This window comes from Lolium rigidum, chromosome 7 (genome assembly GCF_022539505.1).
Source record: "Lolium rigidum isolate FL_2022 chromosome 7, APGP_CSIRO_Lrig_0.1, whole genome shotgun sequence".
Lineage (NCBI taxonomy): Eukaryota > Viridiplantae > Streptophyta > Magnoliopsida > Poales > Poaceae > Lolium > Lolium rigidum.
In genome coordinates this window covers 171,708,876-171,721,537 of record NC_061514.1, presented here as the reverse complement: position 1 = coordinate 171,721,537, position 12,662 = coordinate 171,708,876, and the positions used below count along the sequence as shown (strand labels likewise).

At 46.4% G+C, this 12,662-nt stretch overlaps 1 long non-coding RNA gene across 1 annotated transcript; it reads left to right on the top strand.

Moving 5' to 3' along the window:
• The first annotated feature begins 1,874 nt into the window (after positions 1-1,874).
• LOC124669312 lies at positions 1,875-2,810 on the top strand. Its single transcript, XR_006992120.1, has 3 exons — positions 1,875-2,188; positions 2,277-2,513; positions 2,609-2,810. It is a non-coding gene; the product is annotated as an uncharacterized LOC124669312 (long non-coding RNA).
• The last annotated feature ends 9,852 nt before the right edge of the window (positions 2,811-12,662 follow it).

Here is a 12,662-nt window from a genome sequence, read left to right as displayed (position 1 = left end):
GTGGTCCAGACGAAAGTATCCGATTTTTTCATCAAAGCATATAGTGGCAAGGCCTTTTCTCCTAGCCTGCTTATGAACCGGCTTAGCGATGCCAAGCTTCCGGTAAACTTTTGCACATCTTTTAGTTCCCGTGGGATACTCATTCTTTCTATTGCCCGGATTTTTACCGGATTGACCTCAATGCCCCGGCTTGACACAAGGAAACCAAGCAGCTTGCCGGCAGGGACACCGAAGGTGCATTTTGCCGGATTGAGTTTCATCCGGAACCGTCTTAGGTTATCAAATGTTTGCCGGATGTCATCGATTAAGGTATCTTTTACTTTAGTTTTTATCACAATATCATCCACATAAACTTGCACATTCTTTCCAATTTGATCAAACAAGCATTTTTGCATACAGCGCTGGTACGTTGCACCAGCGTTGCGCAAACCAAAAGGCATTGTAACATAGCAATAAGCCCCGTGCGGGGTAATGAACGCAGTTTTTATTTGATCTTCTTTTTTCAGAGGAATTTGGTGGAAGCCGGAATACGCATCCAGAAACGACAACAACTCACACCCAGCAGTAGAATCAATCACTTGATCAATTCGGGGCAAAGGGAAAGGATCTCTTGGGCAAGCTTTGTTGAGGTTGGTGTAGTCGATGCACATGCGCCACACCTTTGGAGCTTGTGCCTCCAGGTTCTCATCTTTTTTCTTTTCGACCATCACCGGATTAGCCAGCCACTCTGTGTGCGTGACCTCCACAATGAAACCGGCAACCAACAGCTTTGTTACTTCTTCCCCAATGATTTTCCTCCTATCTTCTGCGATCCGGCGCAAAGGTTGTCGCACCGGTTTAGCATCTTTCCGGACGTTTAGAGAGTGCTCAGCCAGCTCCCTCGGAACTCCTACCAAGTCATCGATGAGACCAGGCAAAGATGTTCCGATTCTCACGGAGGAAGCCGACGAGCGCGCTTTCCTATGCTTGACCGAGGCCGGCACCGATACGAACGGTGCGCTCCGGGTAAGCCGGATCCGAGCACAATGTCCTTTGTCTCGTTTGTCGGCTTGAATGCCGGCGAGGCCAAGTTTCCACTCATTGCCGCTAAGCTCAACTTTGAGGACCGAGCCGGCGCAATGACGAGCTTGCATTCTTTTCTTTTCTTCCGCTATCACCAGTGATTCCGCCAGGTTTGATCCGGCGGAAGCGGCTTCCATTGAGACTTTATAGTTTCCCACCACAAGCCAAGGGTCCACGAGGTGCCGGCATCTTCATCTTGAGGTAAGCCGTATGGGTTGAGGCCATAAAAGCTTCCAATGCCGGTCTCCCCAGCAATGCATGGTAAGGACTATCTAAGTCCATGTAGCGGCCCAGGAAAATACCCCTATTAGATTTGTTGTTCTTTTTATTTTCGCATAATCATAGCATCAATCACCTTGCATGTTTTGCAACCATAAAATTATTTTTATTAAAACCCCATCTTCCTTATCTTCTTTTTAAAAAACTAATAAAACCTATATATAATTATTTTGGATATGTTGAAAAACTAATTCCAAATCTGTTTCAAATATTTTCAAAGCTTAAAATTAACTTATCTTGATATTTCAAAATAACCTTCGTTCCCCAATCTGGTCCGTTTTGCTTGGAGCCTGTCACACCCGTAAAGGCCCGCCTCTCTCCTTGGCCCATCTATCCCTCCAACATCAGCCCACCATCCCCATCGAAAGGGTATCTATTTTCCCTGTCGTCTTCCTGGGAGAGCACGAGAGGAGCGTGTTCTCTTTTCCTTGCCCGACGTCATCATCCACCACCACGGTGAAGTTCCAACCACTCCCCTCCCCTTTTTAATCCCTCTCAAGCCACAGCAACCCTAGCCCTCTCCCATCTTGCCGCCGCCAATTTCACTATCTCCCCCTCCACCCTCTTTCTATCGATACAAGTATACATAGAAGAAACGAGACATCAAACCATGGCCGGCCTTACAGTGAGCTCGACCGTGCCGTCGCCACGGGCGCTCCCTCGACGAGATGAGATGACCTGAAGAACCGCATCGTCGTCCTCTCCATCCTCCCCAAAGGAATCGAGCCCGGAGAGCTCCAATCGACGGCGAATTCGCCGATTCCCTTCTCTGGCCGTCGTCTTTCGGCGACAATTCCGGCCGCCTCACGCCTCCTCCGACCTCTCTGACCACATCTACATGTTCATGGTGAGATTCCGCACCTCCTGTACCTCACCTTTGATTTTCTCTCCCTCCCAACCGACCTAACCACGGTGACCTCCTTTTCCCGCCGCAGGTGCTCGCCGCCGGCGCTGCTCCGGTGGCCTCCCGATGCCAAGGACACTAGGTTCTGACTCCCCAAGTTGTTCTACACCCAGCGCCCTAACTTCCCCATCCCGGTTCGCGTTGAATCGCAGGATTGATTCGCTACTGGATCTCCCTCCGCCATGGATGTTTCTGTCCGAGCTCCGCGTCTACTTGTTCATATTATCGCGCGCCTTTCAGTAATCACAAAGCAGTCAGCAGTCTATTGGTAATCCCCTTGGTTCATAACTCATCAGATCCTGGGATCAATTCCTAAGTACAGCGATTTAAGCCACCCATTTTTGTTGTCTGTTCCTGGACCAGATCCGGCGCCCGACGGGCCTCAGCCCATGTCTCGCTAGCGCAGCTAGATGCTGATGTGCGCCCAGCATCTATCCACCGCCGGCCCAGCACAGGCGCAGCAGAGTTCCCAGGCCAGGTCCGGCCCAGTTCTCTGTCCCGAGCCCGTTTCTTTTATCTGTTTTGCATATAATGGTTAAATCCATATCTTTTGAACCCTATTTCCAAATGCCAAGTATTTTATATGAAAATCTATCAGAAAAATATGAGGAACATCAATAGGCCATTCATATGCTTGTTTGCATTTCGCATCATGTCGTGCCATTGTAGTTTGCATCGCACCTAATAACTAGTATGCGGAGTATTTGGGAATTGCCGGATATGGTTTCCCGCTTCGTTTAAATTGCGTAGCTCACCCATGCCATGTATTTGCCATGCTAAACAACATTTAATATGCGGGGTAGAAAAATAACGCGAACCTAATAATTGCTTGTCCGGGGTTTCGACTCCGATTAATTTTGGATAAGTTGCACCGCATCATATTTGCCATGCCATGCATATCATCTTGATCATGTTGGATCTTCTTTATCCGTAGTAGTAAGACTTGCATGCGTTGTGTGTTCCAACATTTGCTTCCTCCCGGATAGGATCACGAAGTGGTGATGTGAGATACGGCAAGTCCTCCGGATGTTCCTCGGCAAGCTTTAACAGGCAAGCATTTCCCCTATACTCCTGCCCCTGCAGAAGTCGCTTACCTATTTTATTTTGCCTTCTCCCTCATGCTATACTTGAGTTGCGTTCTTGTCACGTGTCCCTTCCACTAGTTACCTCAAGCAGCCTATATTACCTCCACCAATCTCCTACAACTATTGTTTGGTTTCGGGTCTGCCTTGCGAGTCGTAGTGCATGCTAGTGCTGTTTATATCATGTTACTGTTATTGCTATCTTATCGGGTTATCTGATGGAAGTTCATGACACATGGTTTATGGATATATCTGTTGAGGGTATGGTATCATGGTTACTTTAATTGTTAAGCGGAGGCATCGGTGAGTCAGTTGCTCGTTTTATGACGGCTCACTTGTGTTTCTTTAAAGCTTAGGACCCGAGTTCCTGTTATCTGTTCCGAGACTGAGCGCTCTAACCACACGTGGGTATGTTTATTGGGTCTCCCCTCGACCACTACCGGAATCTTCAGCTTTGTCCAGTGGCCACAACTAGTTTGCAATGTTTTACCATTTTTTGTTGCGTGCATGCCGGCCTGTTACTTCTTTATCTTTGGGAAGCCCCTGGGTGCCTTGTATCCCTTGTTTCTGGTATGCACGTATAGGATGCGGTACGTTCGTTCATCGATGCTGAAGCGGGTCATTCGCCCCAGTGTGTGTTCTGACCCTCGGAGCCGTAGGCGCAAATAGCTAAGTCCGTTTCGGAGATACGGCCGGACTTCGATTCGGGTTCAACTTGGTTAGGTGGCTTCCTGGACATTGTTGTCGTGAAGGAGAGTGCGAGCCGTGATATCCACCTGTCGTAAGTGGAACGATCGGTGCGTGTGGGCACATTTGGGCACCCTCGCGAGGTTAAATCTTATCGATAAGCCGTGTCCGCGGTTATGGACGACTTGGAGCGGTATGACTCGACCATAGACAACTTACACCTGTTGTTTCAATACTAATAACTTGCATAGTAAGATAGAGCAACTTAAATAATAACTGGTTAAAACTTGACAACCGTGTGAGTGCCTTTGTAAGTACCTCCTTGCGAGGGGGGAACACACCGGCTGTGTTATGTTTGCAGAGTATAGAACTGTTAGTTATGCGCTCTCTCACCTTCTCTGTTTAGACGAATGTTGTAGAGTGTCTCTATAGGTTTTTAGTGTTTGCGCGCTGCCGCTTAACCCCACCATATTGCCTATGACGTTCCTCTTGCGTCCTCTAAGTCCCCTGCGTGCCTCAAGTACAAAGGACGACTGGTTGACGAATGCTTATACGTCTTGAAGTCTTGTTAAGTACGAACCCGTACTTATTGCTGCTTCTACGGGACATAACCGGGCAGGTATGAAGATATGTTTGATGAAGACGACGCTAGCAAGGTTACCCTTCCGGCTTGGCCTGGGCAGGGTTATGGACGCCATTGGTTATCTTCAGGACTCTTAGTCCAATTTGTATCTTGTCCGTACTCGGACATATTTGTTCTTCTGTATGAGTTGGATCTTGTATTGTATATTTGTATCTTGACTCGTTGGAGTCGTTGTTGTAATATATATGTTTCTTGTGGGCTCTATTGTAATCCTGTTGTAATGTTACCGCTCGTGTTAATTCCTCTGGCATCACGTGTGTGATTGTCGTGCACGTCATGTCAGAGGGCGTCTCCAAATCGATATCGTGCGGATTTCGGCGGGATCGCTGGAATCCTCATGGTACCGGTTTTGGGGCGTCACAAGTTGGTATCAGAGCCTCAGGTTGACGGTACCCCACTAGTCCAGCCTGTAGGATAACCTTGCCAACGGTCGTTGAGTTTAGAGTGTCAAGCCTATTTTCTAAAATTCGTTGGATAGATCTGATTAGATCTGTTTTTCTCCTCATCTATATTCTTTCTCCTCTTACCTATGCGAGTTTTGAGTCTTCTCTCTTATCTGAGTTTTCCGAGTCTTAGGTTCCGACGTGGGTTGGACGATCTTTGCCCCTCACCTATTAGGTTCGATCTTCGGAGGATCCAGACGGAAGCGCATCATCAACAGCGGAACAACGACTTCTTGTTAGTGGTGTCGAGAAGATCAACGCTTCACCAGAAGAAGGTTCCACCTCGAGTTCGGGTGTTTGTCAACATGGTACAAGAAGATTCGATAGTTTAACCAACTCCCCCTTAGGTTGACGTGGGATCTCGGGGCGAGATCCCTTGTTAGTGGTGTCGAACTCAATGTTCTCAACACGACAATTGTCACGTCCTCCAAACGACACATCCACCCGAACTTTTCCTATCGGGGCACAGGACAAACCGGGAACGATCCCATGGAAAGTTGTGTGAGTTGGCTGCAACATATTCTCCGTTATGCCCAGCGTACGCATGGTGTGCTTGTACATGATGTTTATGCTGCTACCATTGTCTATCAGCACCTTGCTGAACTTTACCCGAGTTTCCGGCCCCTTCATGATTGGGTCCACAACAAGAGCGTATCCGCCCGGGTTCGGCATGATTTTGGGGTGATCCTTGAACGACCAGCTGATCTCCTGATCTGACCACAGCATGTACTTGGGCACTGCCGGCATCACCGCGTTTACTTCCATGGAACGGCGATGCACGCTCTGCCTGTCGGTTGGCTCAGTGACAAAGACAACCATGCACAGGTGTGGGTCTTCGTAAACATTTCGGCCCAAAGGTGCCGGTGGGGGTGGTTGGTCACGATTCTCCTCCACCCGGTTAACTTGCTGGTACTGCTGCCTGTTTGGCTGATGTTGTACCGGTAGAGCATTTGCTCCAGTGAGTGGTGGTGGTGGTGGCAGTTGCTGTTGGCGCAACATATCTTGCGGCGGCGGCAACATTGTGGCGCACCCTTGTCCTTGCGCATCTTTCACTGCACCCTTTTGCATCAAGTACTTGGTCCAAGAACAATCCTTCGTCAGATGGTTTGACGGGTGATCCGGGTTCGGCGTGTGCCACCGGCAAGGTTGGTCCATGGCGGCTTCCATGGTGTATTTCACAGGCTCTTGCCAATTCTTTTTCTGGCCCCAGGGTTTCTTCTCGACCCACTGCTTCTTAGGACCCGCTCATGGCTGCGATCCGGTTTTTGTCTCTGACTGCCGCTGGCGTCAAAATTTTCTTGCACAGCAGCAACTTGCTGCGGTGCATATCTTCGATCCGGAAAATCTTCCCTTCTTTTGTTGTTCCGGTTATCCCGGTATTGCTGTTGCGGCAGGTTTGACTGCTCCGGCTCAGCTTGCACTGCCGGTTGCATTGGGTCTCCCAATGCATAGCTATCTGCCACACGTATCATTTCCGCTAAGGTTGTTGGCATGCTTCTCTGCAGCCTTTGCCACAAAGGTGATCCTCTCCGGCATCCTTGACTGAACCAAGCAATGGCTTGTGCCTCAATCACTCCTTCACATGTATTTCTCATTGAGTTCCACCGGGTGAGATAATCCCGGTCTGGTTCTCCTGCACGCTGTTGGCACAGCGCAAGTTGCTGGGGCCGGTTTGGCCTCTTGTAAGTACTGCTGAAGTTGTTCACAAAGGCTTCCTCAAAATCCAACCATCCATTAATGCTTCCTGCCGGCAAATTGTTAAGCCAGATCCTCGAAGGACCCACGAGGTAGGACGGTATGATTCTTACCGCCCAACGCCGGTTTACTCCACCACCAGCCACATAAACAGCTGTGACATAATCTGCCAACCAGTCTTCCGGCTTGGTCGTACCATCATATGTTCTCGTGTCCCGGGGCAACTGGAAATTGCGCACCGGTGGTTCTTCCCTCATGATTCGTGGGCCAAAACACCTTGGGCCAGGAGGTCCCTCACATTCAACTATTGCAGAAAGATGTACCCTGTCCAACCTGTGCCTCGCATCCCGGTCTGGCAAACATCTTTCCCCCATGCGCTCCCCCAAAGGGTTCCGGTGGACTCTTGTTCGTTCCACCTCGGAATCTGATTCGTCATATTCTTCCGGTTCCGCGGCTCTTGCCTGCCGGTACCCTGGTGGTGGCATTTCTTCATCCACATATGCTACTCTTGCAGCTCGATAATTTTGCCCGGTTTCATATCTACCGGCATGATTGTTTCCGGCATAGCCTCCCTTGGCGTAGCCTCGATCTGCCCCTTGGCTTTTTCTACCGGCATCATGTTGCCCGGCTTTTTGCTTTCCGGCAAGAACTGGATCATACACAGTCATCTGCCATGCATTCTTTTCTCTTTCCCTTCTTTTGTCCGGATGGGGGGACGATGCCTGCCCCTGGGACTTGCTTCCGGCATTCTTTGTTGAACGCGCGGATTTTGAGGCCACTGCCTCGTTCAGCTTAGCTAGCTGCTCAGCATTTTGCTGCTCAATGGTTTTCAGCAGCTCTTTCACACGCTCTTGCTGCTTCGCCAACTCGTCTCCGGAAAGTGATTCACATAGTTCTACCGCAGCTTTAGCGGCTTTTATGGTTTTATCCGGGCTACTGTACTTAGGCTTTTCTACAATGCTTATAGACACAGATGCACTTTTGCCGGTAAGAACTTCTTTGCGCAAATCCTGATCTAGATTGCGAGCTTTAAGCCGATTTTCCGGTATCCTAGCAGCATGAGCACTAACTGAAGCAAAGCCATGGGCAGCTTTATACTCACGTAGGGTGAGGTTCAGCTCGCGCTGCGCCCGGATGATGTCGGCGCCACCGGTAAGCAGGGCCTTGCGCGTGGCCTCCGGCTCCTCCCGAGCCTTTGCCGGGTCGATGTTACGCGCGATGGGCGTGGCCGGCGTGTGCATCGCCGCTTGAAGAGGCGTTGCCGGTGGTGCCGACGATGCTCCGCGCGGCGCTGCGTCACGCTCCAGCGGCGGTTTTGCCGGGCGGGTTGATGCCGCGCGTTCATTTCCTTCCTCCACAGCTCCCTTGCCGGTGTTGACCGCACCAGCCATCATGACCTCCACGCTGCCAGCGGCGCGGCCAGCGCATAGCCATATTGGCGGATCCGGCGCCACCAGCACCGGCGAGAGGCGCTGGCGCACGGGAACGGTGCCGAAATAGACGCGGATGCTGCCGAACTCGATGGTGCGGCCGTTCTGCGGGAACTTGCCGCCGTTGGCGAAGCAGCCTGCGTTGTCGTTGATGAAGTCCATGTTGTAGATGCGTTGCACGAGCGCGGACACCGTGCGCTCGCCGTTGATGTCGAGGATGCCCGCCCGAATATGAACTCCAGCAAGCGCCACTTCATGCCCCACGGTGGGCGCCAACTGTCGTCGTGGGGAACAAACAGATGCCATAGGATGGCTTATCTTGGGCCCGAATGGGCGCTAGAGGATTCGGGGGAGGGTTTGTGACTAGACGGGATGAACTTCCGGATGGTTTCCTCAAGAACTTGGCCAAGGCCAGAGGTTGAAGAAGAAAGACACAAGGAAGAACTCGCTCTAGATCACCATTTTCATTGATCTCCACACGTTACAAGTTTTAGCTTACGGGGTTCTCTCTCTAATGTCACGCGCGTATGAAAGAGGCTGCCCCCTCTCCTTATATAGGGGAGAGGGTGGCTTACGAGACAAGAAACCCTAATGGGATCTTTGACTAGACAAACTACTTTACAAAGATACTTTATAAAACTACTTTAATCATAGATGACGCCGGGTCTTCTTTAAACAGGGAGGTCGACGTCCTCCGGCTTCTTTGGCCGTCATCCTCTTCTTTGTCTTCCGGCCTTCGTTTAAAGCTACTTTGCTTAGCTCATCCTTGTCCTTTAGCTCCCGACGGAATCTTTGACCAACCAGCCGACATGCTCTTCCTTCCGGTGCTCAGGTATCTCTCCTTCCCGGTTCCGAGCATACCCCTCTTGGGGATACCGGCTTAGCTTACTTAGCCAAATTCCTATCTTGGAGCTCCGGTATAAATATTAAACCGGTATCTTGATGGATAAGACCATCCGGTTTGGCATGCCTTTGGCATACCGGGGGTCATCCCCCCAACATTTACCAACACCATTAAAAATAAAAGGATAAAAGATGGTCGGCAAAGAACAAGGATATCAAGGTGATGGATTAAAGCTCTCATGTGTATAAGTTTCTAAAGTGGATAAGTGATCCATAAATAAACATGCACACACAAGAGGTTAATAAAATAAATAAGACAAGATGTCCAAGATGAAGTCATAAAATATACCAAAGGATGTTTGCTTAAAAAGCATATATAGCCTATGGCTCCAATTTTCACTTATGGTATATGAATGAGCTTCAACCAAGAAAATCTCAAAAACATCACAACTAACAATAAGGGAAGTAAAGCTAGTTGAAATGTTTTGAGAAAGGCAACAAGTATCACAAATACGGATTTATTTCACAATTTCATCAATATTGCACATAAGAGCTCTTTGAGGAATTGATATGCAATAAATTGCTAGAGGGCATATTTGTGATAGGTGAATCATAAATATGATATATATATATTCCTATCATATGCATCTTCTCAAATTACTCAAATTTTCAATAAGAAGTTTTATTTAAAAAGGATTTTTCAAGAACCGCAATATTTTCGAAATAAATAATTTCATGCCAAGATGCAACCTACAAGAGGTTGGATGCTATAAGAGAATGCATGAATAAGATACTTGTTACCGAGATAGCAATGGCATGATGTAGTAGATAAGAGTTCATTGATCATCCTAGCTTGACTCCAATTATCATATGGTGACAACACCTTCCTTATAGATGAGACAAGCCTCCATTGCATCTCCAATGTACCTAAAACAACATTCAAGTACATCTTGGTCCCCAAACTTATTGGGTCCAAAATGGTTAGAATAACCACAATACATAGGACACACTCCATATAAATACGTGCATATTTATAGATGAAATTTTAATTTCATGCACATCTTAGCCGTTTAGGATTTGATGGAGTATACCCTATATAATGGATCAAAGAAAGCAAGCATGCTACAAGTATAAACAAATTACATATAAGCATGCACAAAAACTTTTAAAGATCAAAGAAAGATATACTTTGGACAAAAAACCAAATGAATTGAATAAGGCATAAAGGTGTGACCAAACAAATTTGTTGTCCAAATTATATCAAAGACGCAGATCACAAAAGATTTGTTCAACAAAATTCAACAAATGAACTAAGAAGAAACCATTGAGCATAAAGGATGAAATAAAGCAAACATGCTCAACGATTTATCTCATTCAAGCAAATAAAACATGTAAGAAGGAATGAGATAGTAAACTCCCAAAAGAGCAAGGTTCGAACAAATAAACCAAACCCTCTACACTTTTCACAATGGCACAATGTACCGTAAGGAAAAGGTTTGTCTTCCAAAACAAACACTTGATATGAATTAAGAGAATTTATCAAAAGAATTTTCAAAGGGACAAGGAAGACACATGGGAGCAACAAAGATTTCTTGGAAATAAAATAAGGCAATAAGAAGCAATCCAAGGTGAAGGTGATCCATAAATTCAACCACATACAAGGTTATCAATTGTCAAAGACAATGAGAATATTGGAGTTAACTTCCGGTGGTATATCAACAAGAATAGTAAGGATCAACTTCACAATAAAAGGCATAGGATAAGTATATAGAATTAAGCACTATGCACGGATGAAGATTCTTGGTAGTTTCAATTAGTCAAACAATCACGCACGACAATGATTAGAATAAATTGAAGCAAACGGTATCTCCAATAAGATATAGAGATATGTATTTGAGGAAAACCGTACCAAGAATTTCTTACTCAAAAAAGAATCATAAGATGAGCAATAAAAGCTTTTTAATACAAGTGGAGCTTGTTTGAGCAAATATGCCACCTAGGATCAAGATAATTATGTGTATCAACTCTAAGTGGCATAACCTCATATGTTCACATTTTCTAGGCTTGTGATATGTACAAAACATATTACTCCCCCATAATGTGATAAGACATTTCTTCTAAACAAGAGGCAACTAAAATTCGACTAGAGATGATTAATGGACATTAGAATTTGAATTTCTCATGAGTATGACACACCACATAGTGACTAGATAATATTGCAATATCAATACTAAGTGGTGGTACCCATGTACACACATTTTAAAGAACGAGAGATGCACAATGCATATCACTCCCCCAAAATGGGATGTTCCATTAATCACTAAAAGAGAGCCAAATAAGATATCATCAAGATGCATTAGGCTCAAAACAATACACAAGTATATGATGAGTCAAACAAACATACTTGAATACACAAGATAGGCAAGTAAGACTCAACACATACAAACACATATTTGATACAAAACCAAACATGCAAAGGGGCAAGTAACTTACAATAAATATGAAGAGTTGAAGTATAAGTTACCGCAAGGAGGAACATTGGATATAAGATATAGATGATGATCCATACGACTTGGCTTGGTCAAAATATAATATATGAAGATCCCTTAATTCTTCATGAAGTAGCCAAGTCTCCAATGACCTCCACATGCACCTATTGATCAAGTTTGAGCTTGTTGGTCCCCAACCAAGTTGGGTCCTAACAGGTTAGTCACAATAGGCTTGGCAACCCAAATGGTTCTTTTCTTGAAACCACTTTGGGTTCCAACAAACTTGGCAAACACATTGCCATCCTTATCCTTCCCTAGAGAATAATCATCATCAACAACTATAGGGTTAGATAAAGTACCATTTAAACATGAAGAAGCGAAGTGCCCCTTCACACGGCATAAGTATCAAGTGTTCCCCTTTCTCTTCTTTATTGATTTCTTCTCTTGGGGAACTTTATCTTGATTCTTCTTGGGAAGTGGCCTATCTTCAACTTGAGGTCGAGCATGAGCTTGACCTTGACCTTGTGGCCGTTTCCCTTGTTGTTTCTCACTCAAGTGCTTCTTCTTCTTCAATGGGCATGATCTAACATGATGCCCTTCAACCTTGCACTTGAAGCAAACCAACTTGGCCGGATCCTTGACTTTGTCTTGGCCCTTCTTCTTGTTGCTCATGCCCTTGGACTTGTTCTTGTTATTGGAGTTGAATCCAAGTCCACTCTTGTCATTGGGGGATTGTTGCACACTTAGCATCTTGTCAAGTGCGGATTTCCCTTCATGACGCTTTTCCAAGTCTTTCTTCAAAGAAAGGACTTGGGCCTCGAGCTCTTTGATTTCCTCTACATGGTTAGTATAAATACAAGTACTAGAGGAAGTAGAAGCTTCATTGTTAGAGCAACAAGGCAAGGCAAGTAATCCAACACAAGGTGTATCAATAGTTTTACTAGATGGATTACAAGGACTAGCACATGGAGATACAACATTTGTAGTAGATATTGTGCTAATGTCCACATGAGGCTCACAAGATGTTACCTTAGTGATACTAGCCTCATGAGCTAACTTTAGCTCATCGTAGGAGGTTAGGAGATCCTCAAGAGAGTGTGAGAGC